The sequence below is a fragment of the Mobula hypostoma genome, chromosome 9 (genome assembly GCF_963921235.1).
Source record: "Mobula hypostoma chromosome 9, sMobHyp1.1, whole genome shotgun sequence".
NCBI classification, from domain to species: Eukaryota; Metazoa; Chordata; class Chondrichthyes; order Myliobatiformes; family Myliobatidae; genus Mobula; species Mobula hypostoma.
In genome coordinates, this window is record NC_086105.1 from 119,843,021 (window position 1) to 119,858,058 (window position 15,038).

Here is a 15,038-nt window from a genome sequence, read left to right on the forward strand (position 1 = left end):
ATTACTGGTCCATCTGAGGACTAATAAGTGAAAAAGTTCTGACCTTGATTTTAGATTGCATAAACCAAGTTAGCCAAGTTGCATCACTGTCTGGTATGGACAGGCCACTGCACAGGATTGGAAAAAACTGCGGAAAATCACAAACTCATCCAGCTTTATCGTAGGTACTAGCTCACCCAGCACTGAGGACATCTTCAAAAGGTGATGCCTGAAAAAGGTGACATCCATCATTAAGAATCCCATCACCCAGGACATGCCCTCCTCTCATTGCTACCAACAAGGAGGAGGTACAGGAGCCCGACGACACACACTCAACGTTTTAGGTACATTTTCTTCCCCTCCTCTATCAGATTTTTTGAATGGACATTGAACCCATGTACACTACCTCACTATTTTCTCCCTCTCTTTCTGCACTATTTATTCAATGTGAAATTTTTTAAACTATGTATTGCACTGTACTGCTGCCACAAAACAAACACGACATAAGCCGGTAATATTAAACCTGATTCTGAGATTGGTTCCAGCTGACAGGAAGGCAGCAGTAACTCAAATAACCATGTGTTACAACAGTGGTGTGCAGAAGAGCATCTCTGAATGTACAACACATCAAACCTTGAAGTGGATGGGCTACAGCAGAAGATCATGAACATGCATTCAGTAGCCACTTCTGTTAGGTAACTACCAAAATTGGCCACTGGGTCTAAGTACACTACTTCCATGAAAACAGGAGTAAAACCCATATTTCATACTTTATCTTTTTCTTCTGATCTGCATGAAGCTTTCCCTTTGGGTTTTTAATATGTCCAACATTTTCATTAGCTGAACATCAATATTCAAGTCCTGAGTACCTTGGAACCAAGGATATTAAGAATAGATTCCTGGCCCTGTCCAAGTCATCTCTTTTAAGACCGCAGCAATATCATAATCCATTGTTCAATGCAAGCCTGCCACTCACTGATGTTGTGACACTGCTGCTAATGACAATAGCTTGATGAGACTTAAATTGAACATAGTTTGTATAATGCTGGGCTGCACACCAAAGAAAGCACCAATGGATTTGTAATTGCATAGCGCTATCTACATCATTTTCCAGATGTCTCAAAGCACTTTATACTCAATTAAGAAGGTTTGGATTGTCCCCAGTTTTGCAATGTAGCCCCACAGCCCCAGCACTGAGGCCCTAGTTTCTCTTAATGGGCTATGTAAGATAGGCTATGTTGTTTGCATGCCCAAATCCAGTGGTCCAAATCAGGCATCCTGTCATGGGAGAAGATTACCAGAAGGGCAGAAGGGTAAGAAGCAAGGATGTACTCAAAGATTCCATGAGATAATGCAAAATCACCACCAATGCCTGATAACTTCTGGACCATCTCGGTAAAGATGGTCAAGGAGCGTTTTTTTAGAATCACAGTCTGTGGTAAAGAAGGCAAATGCAATGTTTTGTATTCATTTCGAGAGGACTAAAGTATAAAAGCAAGGATGTAATGATGAAGTTTTATAAGGCATTGGTCAGACCGCCCTTGGAGTATTATGAGCAGTTTTTGGCCCCTTATCTCAGAAAAGAAGTGCTGGCCTTGGAGAGGATCCAGAGCAGGTTCACAAGAATGATTCCTGGAATGAAGGAGATAATGTACGAGGAGTGTTTGATGGCTCTGGGTATGTACTTGCTGGAGTTTTGAAGAATAAGGGGGGAATCTCATTGAAACCTATCAAACATTGAAAGGCCTAGATAAAGTGGATGTGGAGAGGATGATTTCTATGGTGGGGGAGTCTAGGATGGGGGCACAGCCGCAGAATAAAGGGATGTCCATTTAGTACAGAGATGTGAAGGAATTTCTTTAGCCAGAGCATGGTGAATCTGTGGAATTCATTGCCACAGATGGTTGTGGAGACCAAGTCAATGGGTATATTTAAAGCAAAGGTAGATAGGTTCTTGATTTGTCAGGGCATCAAACGTTATGGGGAGAAGGTAGGAGAATGGGGTTGACAGGCATAATAAATGTGTCATGATGGAATGGCAGAGCAGACTTGATGGGCTGAATAGCCTGATTTTGCTCTTATGTCTTTTGGCCTTATGGTATCTGGAATACATTTTGTTGCTGGGAAAATGAGCTCACCTATAAGTTATGATTTAAACTTCTGAGACGTTCACCTCTACATCTGAGACTTTAAAATAAAACAATGCAATCTATATCAGGGAAGGGTGATCTCAGATGCTGAAATTCAACAGAGTGTAACAGTGAACCAAAGCATATTTTGTGGTAGTAACATTGCAAGATCATGATTGACTACAGGTTCGGGAAAGTGATTAAACAAAGGGAATGCAACTTTGATAAAGTGTGCACACACAATTGTCTGAGGGGAAAAAAAGGAAGAAACAAAACTTATTGTAGAAAATGGAAAGTAAATATCACACACCATAGCTCACATAGACTTCAGCTGATTGAACAATAAGCAATGCATGCATGTAACTTGGCCGTTATTGCCAACAAGAGGTCTTTGCCATTCAGTGACCCAGATTACAGTTATATGTCTCTAACATATTGCAGGAGTACTACAGCTGCTCCACTGCACACGTCTGATTGTGGGAGGGTAAAAAGTAGGAAGTCTTCTGCTAAACTGTTTGTCTTGCAGTGTGGAGGCCATGTCAGGGATGCAATATCTGTAAGCTCTGTCATATCATTGCTTACAAAGGCAGATTACAGGGATGCAAGTTACAACGTAACATCTATTACAGAAGGGAGTCAATTCGAACCTAACAGCAGCAGCTGGTCACACGATGTGATAAACAATGCCCTTAAATGTATTTTACATTAACAAAGAATATGCAGTCTCACTCAGACCAGCAGAGCCCGGAGTTATTTACAACACACTCTCAAAATGCTGGAGGAACTCAACTGGTCAGGCAACATCTATGGAGGGAAGTAAACAGTCGACATTTTGGATTGACACCTTTCATCACCTATTTACACCTAAACACACATAGCTAATTTACATGTTACACAATAGTAAAATCAATTTTCCAGGAAACCCAGCAAATTTAAACAGAGCAAGAAACCTGTGACAACTCTGGACCCCAGCTTCAGCCTCAAATCGCAAACATGACTGGCCCTTTTTCCTTTGCTCTGACCACACACACAGCCCACAGACCCCGATCTCTGGCTGCAAATATCACTAGGACCTCTGATTTGTATTCCGAAATAATTACAAAGTCAGATGCTAGACCATCAGGATTTTTGTTGCCTGAAAGTTTTGCCTAATCTCAAATCAGTTCTCCTTCCAAATTTTACTTTCTGGTTGTAAACCATCCTACTGCTGGCTCAAGCCTACTTTGACCAATTTTGTGATCTCACAAAATATATCAAGTTGAACTTCACACTTAAAAACTGTTGCATTCTCGTGACTATGTGGATACACCCATTCTCATAAACTGTTCCTCTGTCTATTCTCTGAATACACCCGATGGTCTCATAGATCACCCCCCCCAACCCTTCTTCCTCTTACAATTGATGCACTAAGGTTATCTCAAAGGCTTAATTTTATTGTGAGAATGGACGGATTTAAATGCTGCTGAAGAGAAAGAAAGCTGCTAGCATTATCACGACAGATACACCATTGACTGAGGGTCTCATCGGCGACTGGCTGAATAAAAGGACTCACTGTTAGGTTTAGGACACATTGTGCACGCGGGAGGTGTTTAAGCAATCTGCAGTTGTGAAGCTACCCTGTCCAGTCTCCCAACATCTCCCGAGTTACCAATCTTCTCTTTCATTTTCAAATGATCCTTTTAATAGTAGAATAAAACAATAAACTATCACTATGTGCTTCTAGCTGTAGCGACATTCAGAGCTACAATTTATGTCAGAACAGGTAAAAATACAAATTATGCAAATAACATCATTAGGTAGAGGGAAGAGGAGAAAGAGCTGCAAGACAACAGCTGAAACGCCCAGTGCAATTTTAATATTGGTGTGATTTTCTTTGGACATTGGTAGTAAACAATGTTAGTAAATGTAGATTGTTAGTAAACTTGATTTTGAAGCATTTAAAACAAAATCTAGTGCTAGGTAATCCAATTACTAAGCTATGATTATGATGTGTGATCATTGATTATTGTTAGCTCCACATTACAGTATCATCAATTTGGGTTTTGTTTTTGTTATCAATTATGTCAGCAATGGTTTTGTTTTAGTCACAGGTTTACTGTAATCATGGTTTTCCATTTATATTCTTATGATTTTAAAGTTTTGAAGTATGTGTATGTAGCATTGACAATAGCAGCTATGTGCAGAAACTTACAGGATGCAAGACTTTTAGGAAAATTATCTCTCTCTTTAGGAAACTCGCCACATCTACCTTTCAAGGTACAAGGATCTAGCTGGGTACTAAAGGACCTATCAAATCGGTGTCATTCACTACTCTATCAAAAGTACCTTAAAGCATCTCCATCATGTATGGCTTCTCTTCTCATTTATAGTACATTTCCTCTATTGTACTAAATTCTACTTGCATTTGAGGGATTTTTGTTGACTATGAGAACCCTTTTTTTTAGCACAGGCCATTTGGGCCAAAAGGCCTGTTTCCATATTCTATGATTCTATGGGAATTTGAACAGCAAGTTGATATATAAAATTGACAATTATTATATTTATGCTTTGATTCATACCAATAGCTTGACTAATACTGACAAAATTATTGAGGAGATCTACAATCCGTAAACTGAAATTTGAGAGCTGAACAGCTAATGAGTATTGTACATTAATAAGGAACAGCTTCACAATAAAAAAAAAATTAAACTGCTTTCACAATAGAAGCTGGCTAAATTGGATCTATTGCCAAATACATTTTTTTCAGAGCTGCAAATGCTGCTTGTACTTCTTCCATTTGGGTTTATCAATTTTTCATTTTTCTCTGGTTGCTGCTGTCAGCTTCAGTTACTACACCAGTCATTTCTACAATAACAGCATAACTCGTTAGTGTGCCATTACATTACCAACATATCTCAGGTAAGCTCAAGCACTGATTCAGTATGGCATAGTAGTTATAATACTGGTCTAGTATCCAGATCTGTTAATACAAGTTTGACTCCCACCATGACATCCAGAGAACTTAAACTCACAAAGGTAAATTCTTGAAGATCAGGGATGGAAGAGCAAGAGGAGTTCAAAACTACCAGAAGAAAGCAAAACTATAATAGTAAACACAGGAACTGCAACATTGCTGCCACATCTTGAAATAGAAAAAAACAAACAGGTTATATGTAACAGGAGAGAATGTGTTCGATAGGACACTAGTGCTGTTGAACATAAATATCATCCTATTTAGCCCAGCCAAATGATTTTCTCACGACAAAATGACTATATATCATCAACATGGGAGAATCTGCAGATGCTGGAAATCCAGTGCAACATATACAAAATGCTGGAGGAACTCAGCAGGTCAGGCACTATCTATGGAGAGGAACGTTTCGTGCTGAGACACTTCATCATCAGGACTGAAAAAGAAGGGAGAAGAAGCAAGAATCAGAGTAGTTAACTGTATATCATGTCATTACAATGTTGTACAAATCATTGAATGTGATTTAATGGAAGAGCTGAGATGGGTGAGCAAAACGTTTCACACACTGGAAGAGCTGATGTCAAACACCGTGATGGGTATGGTGAAGAATACAACAAAGAAACAGGGGTAAATCTGATGTGTGTGCCAGCAACATTAAGCAAAATGCACACAAAATTCTGGAGGAACTCAGCAGGCCAGGCAACATCTATGGGAAAAAAATACCGTCGACGTTTCAGGCTGAGACCCTTCAGTAGGACTGCTGAGTTCCTCCAGCATTTTGTGTGTGTTGCTTGGATTTGCAGCATCTGCAGATTTTCTCTTTTTTGTGGTCCAGCAACACTAAATAGGTTTGAGCCAAGAGTCTGTATTTAATAAATATCTAGCTATCACAACCTAAGAGTTTTTCATGCTGATTAGAAGAACATTTGCAATCACCTTTGGATTCAAAAGAAAATCAGCTGAGAGAATATGAGGGCAAATATGTATGCTTGTTTCAACCAGGTTTTTATTAATAATTGATTGAAGAGCTGACAAAATAAATAGATGGTGTACACCACCCCCTCTCCCCTGTGTAAGCATCATCGTGAGAAAATTGAACATTGCTGCTACTGCTTTCTGCTGGAGATTGGTGATGTGTGACTGTCAAAAATTCATAAATGTAGGCCAAGATACAAGTAATTAAGCAGCACTCCAGAAAATCCATCATACAGATGCATGAGGAACAGCTGAAAATACAGACATGAATATTGGAAAGGGAAGTCAGGAACCTGACAGCAAGGAGTTAATCTTTAGTGTCGTTTTCCTGGATAACTATGCACTTTCTTCCAAAAGAAACAGAGCAAAAATGTAGTAGACCAAGTCCATCGACCCAAATATGCTGGTCATATTCTAAAATTTGCATGGGCTCTAGTTATAAATGCATGTGTATAAATAAACCATGCTATCCATCGAAGACTGAAACACAGGCGATTGCATTAGCCTGTGTGTTCACCTGATCTGTTTATCTCTTCCCCAACTTTGCTCTGAGCAAATGCTACAATGTAAGTTAAAAAAGCCATTAATAATAGAGAAGTGCAGGATGATAAATTAACCAGGCTTCTGTTAATTTTTCATTTTGACAGATTATTGCCTGTCAAAAGGCAGAAGAGCTCCTCTTGTATATATAACACAGCAGCCTGCTCTCTTTAAGAGACTTATTTTTGCACAAATTAGGTACTGGAGCTTCTTCGATAGATGAAAAATTCATGGCAATCTATAATTTACATGGGAGAAGATAAATAATGTACTAAAACCTGTCATTAAATTGGTGCTTTCTTTTTTATTCATCTCTTGCTGAGCGGAGGCCAATTTAGCCCGGCATTTAGTGTAAATTGCATTTTGTTCCAAAGCTATTTAAAATAATTTTGTTATTGTATTAGACATTGTCATAAAGCAAAGAATATTAAATTCGGTTAAAGCATTATTCATTTGCATTTGTTTTTCACTAATACAAACTTGGTAAATTGAATTCTTGCAGATAAGACATGTAGATCATAATTTTAAGGGTAATTAGGGAGCATCTTGTCATATAGACGCCAAAAATGGTACCATGTAACTTGTTATTTGGTCACGTATAAAGACAGAATTCATCCTAGTAAGCATGCCATTGCCTTATATTTCCAGGTTTTCATGAAAGCATAAAATTGCTTTGATGTGTGTCTTTTCAAAATGAAGTATGTTTCCTTACAGAAACAGAAACGATTTAAATAACATGTATTAAAAAAAACAAAGCTACATATGAGTAACTCCTAATAGCCTTTACATGAGATACCAAGCGAAGTTTTAAATACTCATTAAACACACATATCAAAGCCTTTTATCATTTGATGTTCTGTCATTCTAAATTGAAAAGGACAGCAGCTCTGTACCTGGATGCCTTCTGCAACAACAAAAGTCGAAACTGACTTTTATTTTCTGAAGTTCAAAAAAAAATTGACTCAATGTACACTGAAAACGTCTGGACTTTGGGATCTTGTCCTCTCTTGTGAGTGTAAGACAGAATGTTCTGAGCCAGCAGTTTTAGCTGACCCATTTCCTCCCATGAGCTCAGATTAACTTCTTACTGCTTGAGTTTGAATAAAAAACGTTAAATTCAGCAGGCGTTATCACCTTGTGATAGGACTATTATAATGATGTTACAGTTCAGTGAACCCAACCCCACAACCACCCCCCCCACCCGCCAAGATTGGAGTTGGAGTACAGGTTTCCCCTGCCATCCAAAGGTAGAGCGATCCTATGAAACGGTTTGTAAGCTGAAATGTCGTAAAGCAAAGAAGCAATTACCATTTATTTATATGGGAAAATTTTGTGAGAATTCGCAGACCCAAAAATAACCTACCAAATCATGCCAAATAACGCATAAAACCTAAAATAACAGTAACATATAGTAAAAGCAGGAATGATATGATAAATACACAGCCTATATAAAGTAGAAATACTCCTCTACAATGATTGCCTGCACAGATCTCCGTAGCGAAAATCTCACGTAAGCGCTGTTGGCATAAACGCGCTCTCCAGTAACCTTTAAACTATGAAGCTGCCAAATCTACCAAATAACACGTAAAAATACACAGCCTATATAAAGTAGAAATAATGTATGTACAGTGTAGTATCACTTACCGGAATCGGGAAGACAGCTTGCCGAGCACACTGATGATGGTGTGTTAGACTTAGTCGTCACAGGTTGGAGTGGTGCAGTGGCCCCCACCCTCCAGGCTGCCGACTGATACATTGCCACGAAGAATGCAGCGGTAGCCAGGAGGCACACAGCACATCTTTAAGAAAAAAGCCGAAATAAACATGCTAATTAATTAGGTGCTGCCCAGCTCGTAAATGTCGGCACAGATCAGTGCCGATTGCCGATTGCCGATTGCATCGCCTCTGATCTGGGCTGATAATTACATGTCGGTGGCACTTGACGAAGGATCCCGGCCTGAAACGTCGACTGTACCTCTTCCTAGAGATGCTGCCTGACCTGTTGCGTTCACCAGCAACTTTGATGTGGGTTGCTTCAGCATCATCTTCGTCAGCTTCTACAAGCCAAACTCACTTTGTCCTTGCTTCGTTCACCATGATTGAAATGCTTAATTATGTCTAGTTTTACGCTAAGTGTAACACCCTTACGAGCTCTTTTAGGCTTTTCTGACACCTTAGAACTCATCTTGCTAACGGCTGCTCAATGCAAAGAGTTCCCGATGTTGGGGAAGTCCAGAACGAGGGGCCACAGTTTGAGGATAGAGGGGAAGCCTTTTAGGACCGAGATTAGGAAAAACTTCTTCACACAGAGAGTGGTGAATCTGTGGAATTCTCTGCCACAGGAAACAGTTGAGGCCAGTTCATTGGCTGTGTTTAAGAGGGAGTTAGATATGGCCTTTGTGGCTATGGGGGTCAGGGGGTATGGAGGGAAGGCTGGGGCGGGGTTCTGAGTTGGATGATCAGCCATGATCATAATAAATGGCGGTGCAGGCTCGAAGGGCCAAATGGCCTACTCCTGCACCTATTTTCTATGTTTCTATGTTTCTATGTTTAAGCAATGCCGTTCCACATCCAGGGGAGAGCGGCTGCTCGGAGTGCGCGCTGCCTTTTATCGCGTGCCGATTTTTTCGCGCGCTGATTTTTTATCGCGCGTTGCCTTTCTTCGTAACAATGAAACACCTTCTGAAAGCGAAATCAGGGTACTAATGTAGGTCTTTCGCAACAGTGAGGTTTCATAAAGCGAATGTTCGAAAAGCGGGGGACACCTGTACTTCTAAACTCTAGAGGGGCAAATTGTGTTTGAAAATTCTTAAACGTTTCCTGTGCAAAGCTGCATCAGGTTGGTAAAATCCGTGAAATCCCCTTCATGCAGTTCTATGATTCCTTTTCCCTTTCCACCCACTAGGCAAATAGTGCTCTCATCTTGTAATCAAAAATTTTTGTTCCGTGTTCGTCATCATTTTAACCATGGCAATGTAGTTTAAACAAAAATTAACAAAGCAAAGACGTGGCATTAAAAAGAAGACTCTAGAGAAAGTAAAAGGCACCTAAGATTTGAAAGAAATCTAAAGATTCAATAAAGAAATGGCCTGTAGGTGGAAGCTTGGCGGGGGGGGGAAGTGGGGACTTGAGATTGTAATAGCAGAGGGTGCTGTAAAGAAATCTGTTAACAGAGAAAAAAATAGCTCGTGAAACAGAATTTGAGAGACAAATGGAAGCAGCAAACAAGACAGAGGGAAAGAAAGCAACAACTGACAAGAGGATTCTTTGTGGGTTTAAGAGCCCAAAACTTAAAATGACCTTGGAAAATTGTTCTCCTGCCGCCCATCTGCTTCTAACCCATTATTTCTTACTGGCAGAAATAAAAATAAATGTCTTTACTTGTTTAAAAGAACAGCAGAGGTAAAATTACAAGTTAAAGTTCTACACAATTCGGGTTTGCGATGCAATACTGGATTGAAATGCCAGTGGGAGTTCAGCTGCAGGGAAATGCTTTAAATTACTGTCATGAGATTGACTTTGGCCCATATTTTTTACAAAAAAAATGTCAAAACCACAACTCTCAATGCAACAGCACAGGAATTGGCATGACTGAAGTTGGAAGTAAAACTGCTATGGTTGCACTTTTTGTTCATGGACTGCTTTAATAATTCACATTCATTAAAATTCTGTCCACCAACTAACTCTGTTCTTTTGTGCATTTACAGGAATGTCAACCTTCAAGTACAAATGTAGTACGTATACACAGATTTCAGTCACAGCAGGATGGTGCAGAGATGTTGGCAAAACAATAAGAAATTCACTGGAACTTGTAATTCTGTATTGTTCTTCACATAAATAGAGATGTATGAGTACATTTTACAAAGCAGTGAACATGAGCCTCTTTGGTGTGATTAGGCCCGCGACTGCTCGAAGTGGAATTGAAGCAGTTGGGGTGTTGTTGGGAACCTTTAGCACATGTGTGGGCATACACAAAAGCTCTGCACAAGTAGTAGAAAGAGTGAACCAGCACAACCACCTACTCAATCAGACACCATCCACCCCATCTGAAGAAGATTCTGCATTCCCCGCATTGATCTCATAATTCAGCTGAGGACCCACAAAACCAAAGTGAAGAAACTCGTCACTCATCCCAGTGAAAAAAAAAGAGAGAAAGAAAAAGAGGAGGAAGAAGAAAATACTGACAATAATGATGATGATGATGAAGCGAAGGAGGAAGCAGAAGAAGATGAAGATGATGATGAAGAAGAACCAGAAGAGGAGAGGAAAGAAAAAGAAGGATGAGGAGGAGGATAGAACACAGTTAGAATTTTAGGTCCTAATTTGTTCACTATATATTAGGCAAACTATGGAAGTACTGAAATTTATGAGAATGATTTTGAAGTATGGAATTTTAGTTATAGAGCCATTGAGACATAGAATACTACTGCCTTTAATCTGCCTAGTCCCTTCGACCTGCACCTAGACCATAGCCCTCTGTATCCTTCCCATCTATGTACTTACCCAAATTTCTCTTCAATGTTAAAATCAAAACCACATCTACCACTTTCACTGGCAGCTCGTTCACACTCCCACCATCATCTGAATAAGGAAGCACCACTTCATGGTCCCCTTAAACAATTCACCTTTCATCCTTAATCCATGACCTCTAGTTCTAGTCTCACCCAACCTCAGTGGAAAATGCCTGCTTGCATTTACCCTATCTGCAGGGGTGCAGTGCTATCCGGAGCGCACCGGAGCACGTCCGGCACATCTTTAGGCAAAAAGCCGAAATCAATTAGGTGCCGCCCAGGGTGATTTGAGTTTCTCAGAAACTGCTGATCTCCTGGGATTTTTACGCACAACAGACTCTGGAGTTTACAAAGAATGGTGCCAAAAACAAAAAAAAAACATCCAGCGAGTGGCTGTCCTGTGAGAGAAAACATCTTGTTAAATCCATCATGCCCAAAGCCACATTGGCTTTCCTTAATCTGTCCCATGTCTATCCTCCAAACACTTATATATCTGGTCCCTTAGAAAACCTTTCATAACTTATCCACTTCTGATGTCAGGCTCACTGACTTATAATTTCCTGGCTTAGTTCTAGAGTCTTTAGAACAACATTAGCTATATTCCAACCGTCTGGCACCTCACCCATTGCTAAGGACACTTTAACCATCCCCGCTAGGGCCCCTACAATTTCTGCACTGGCCTCCCACAAGATCTGAGGAACACCTTGTCAGGCACTGGAGATTTATCCACCCTAATTTGCCTCAAGACAGGAAACACTTCTTCCTTTATAATCTGTATATGGTCCATGAACTCACTGTTGTTTAGCCTCACTTCTATAGACTCTGTGCCTGTCTTCTGAATAAACACAGATGCAAAAAATCTAGATGCTAGTCTCCAGCGTCAATCAACTCGATAGTCCACTTTCTCAGACAAGGCCAAATGTAAGCTGGCAGCATAATGTCGTTGTGCTTTGCTCAAGTCTCAACAAGTGCTACAAAGAAAAGAAGGGAGTTAAATACTGCCATAAGGTGATGTAGCGGAGAGCCTATCCAAGGCTGTGTAGAATTTAGATAGAGAAAAGCTGTTCCCATCCATAAATGTTTTGAGGACCAGTACGCACATGTTCAGAATGTAGGACAAAAAATAAAGGGGAAATATGAGAGCTATTTCTTTATGTGACAGTAAAAATTATGCCAGAAGTACAAGGCACAAGTCATTGTGTAGGAATTCTGATTTTACAGTTCTAATAATTGGGGATAGGAGCAGAGCAATATTAAGGAAAACACCAGCAACATTCAACTTAACTTTTAAAGGAATTATAATGATTTCAGCACCAAAAGGTAAAAGATTGGGGCAGTAAAAAATCTATTTCAGATGTAAAAGATAGGAGGTTAAAAAATAGTGTTCAGTTGCTGGCTTTCTGTTTCAAAAACTTAAGATGAACTAAATTTCAGAAGCAGATTGCAAAGTTCACATTGTAATATGTGTTTGATTTGTATCACTAATCAACAATAAGTTTCTCATTGGATCATGCTAAAAATGAATCCACTGAGGGGCAGGACACTAAATTTAGATTTCAGAATTAAAATGTAAAATTTGCAATTCTGGGAACAGCTTGAACCATTATTTCATCCGCAAGGTTACTAAACTATTAGCTTCTTATAAACTACTCTATTAATGTGGTTATCCCACAATTGTGACTCTTATCTTCTTTCAAGAATTCCAGTCAGCAGAGCTCTGATTATAGAATCAAACAAATTTAAGATAGAGAAGGGAATATTCAGTCCATTATGTTTATGCAGACTAAAATGTTCTCTAGAGATGTCCTACTACCAAGCTCCTAAACCCCTGAGGCTGTGACTCTTCAGGGACTCATATGTTCACTCACTAAAATAGGTTGTTGTACTATCTCCAATGTTAAGACTGTTCAACAGCTCAATATCTAAGAGGAGTTGAGAATCAATTACATATGCGAAGACAACATTTCCAACTTATAGCAAAGAACATGATAGATCCTTCTGCAGAATCACAGAAAGGAAACCACCTTGGGGAAAAAAAATCTCTTGCAAAATATGAGACTTAAAATGTAAGTTGAAAAGAAGGACATCTGAACTTTTAAACAGTTATCTGCATTCACATGAAAGGTAGACTGTATACATTAACCAACTAGTGAGGGATTTAGGGAGAATTTTGTGGATTTAGGGATTTGCAAAAGAAAAGAAATGTGGAGGGACATTAAGAAATGAGTTAGCTGATGCGCATTAAAGAGAGCTGGCAACCATTTTAGAGATGGAGTTACATACGGAATAAAAGGCTTAGGAACAGTATCTTGGGTAACCTAAATTGAAGCAAAGAGACGAGGTTATATGCCAATCAGTTAATTCTAATCTTTAGAAAATTAGAAACAGTACAGAATTATTTTGAGAGACTAGGAGTAGAAAACTTGTATTAAGTAAAGAGCCGGTAATATATGTTGGATTTAATTTTATTCTATATTCACTCTTGCAGATGAGAAGAGGTGGCCTTTTTAATGGAGCAAACATTTGACATGACACACAACAAAAGAATTCCAGCCAAGTTAACTATTCAAATTTCTAACTTTATTCACTTTACCTGTGGGAGGGTGTCATAGGAACACCTGAAAAATAGAAATGATTTGCAAAGTTACAAACCATCCAGGGATTTCTCCAAGAACTGCTCTTGTTCTGTCTCTTTAACTTTGACACAAGGGTATGAAAAACAGAGTCATGTATATAAACCAGTGCCCCACTACATTTTGTTAAAGGTAATAGTTCTAGAGTGGTGTGAGTTTTGAGGAAATTCTAGCACACATAACTTGACAATAAAGAGACTACTTAGTAATGGGTATAGTCCAAATTGAACACTCATAACAAATGACCAATAGATCTCCAATTTATAATACTATTGGGTCCCAAAAGAACAGAAATATCTATTGCAACACACACAAAATGCTGGAGGAACTCAGCAGGTCAGGCAGCTTCTATGGAAATGAATAAACAGTTGACGTTTCAGGCCAAAGCCCTTATTCAGGACCCTCCTTCAAATGCAAAAATCTATTTCTGCATTTATGTTGTACCATCATTTCAAGCTCCTGATGCTCAAGAATTTGTTCAATGTATACTTTGGTGTGATCTCTAAATTACAAGAATCCACATGAAACACTAGCATGCAGGTAATTTTCTATTTGCGCCATTGTTACAAATCACAGTGCCTAATCTTAATGGAGATGGGGGACAAAACAGTGCACACGTGTCTTAAATTGAACAGGACACACAGACATGTGCGAGACATCTTGACTCCATTAGCCCCAAAGGCTGGGGAACAGTACAGTATGTATTGTCCAAGTCTGTCTCAAACTGACAACCTAGCAAGCAGGTTGACTAGGTATTTCAGAGGCAAAAGGCCAACAGACTCTCGGGAGGTAGAATGGACAGAATGGAAGTTGTTCAATGTCACTATGATCAATGGAAAAGGCAGGAAGCACAAGGAACATAAGGGTTTAAAGTAGACACAAGACACTGCATGTGCTGGAAATTGGAGCAAAAAAAAGTGGATGACCCCAAACAAGATGTGGAAGCATCTGTGGAGGGAAGTGTTTTCAGGTTGAAACCTTTCATGAGGACTAGAAAGAAAGAGCACAATGACCAGTATAAAAACATAGGGGCAAAGGGTGGACCAAGAGCTGGCAGATGATAGGTTGATCCAGGTGTGTGTGTGGGGGGGGGGTGGAGGTGGAGGGTAGACAGGCAGGTGAGGGAGGGGGAGAGTGGGAGTGATATTAGAATCTGGGAGGTGATAGGTGGAAGTTACAAAGGGATGAAAAAGACAAATATTGATAGGAGGGGACAGTGAACTATGGAATAAAGGGAAAGAGGTGAGGAAGGGAACCAGCAGGAGAAACATATGTGTGATAGGTAGATAGAGAGAGCAAGGGAGGGTAAAAGATGGGGTGA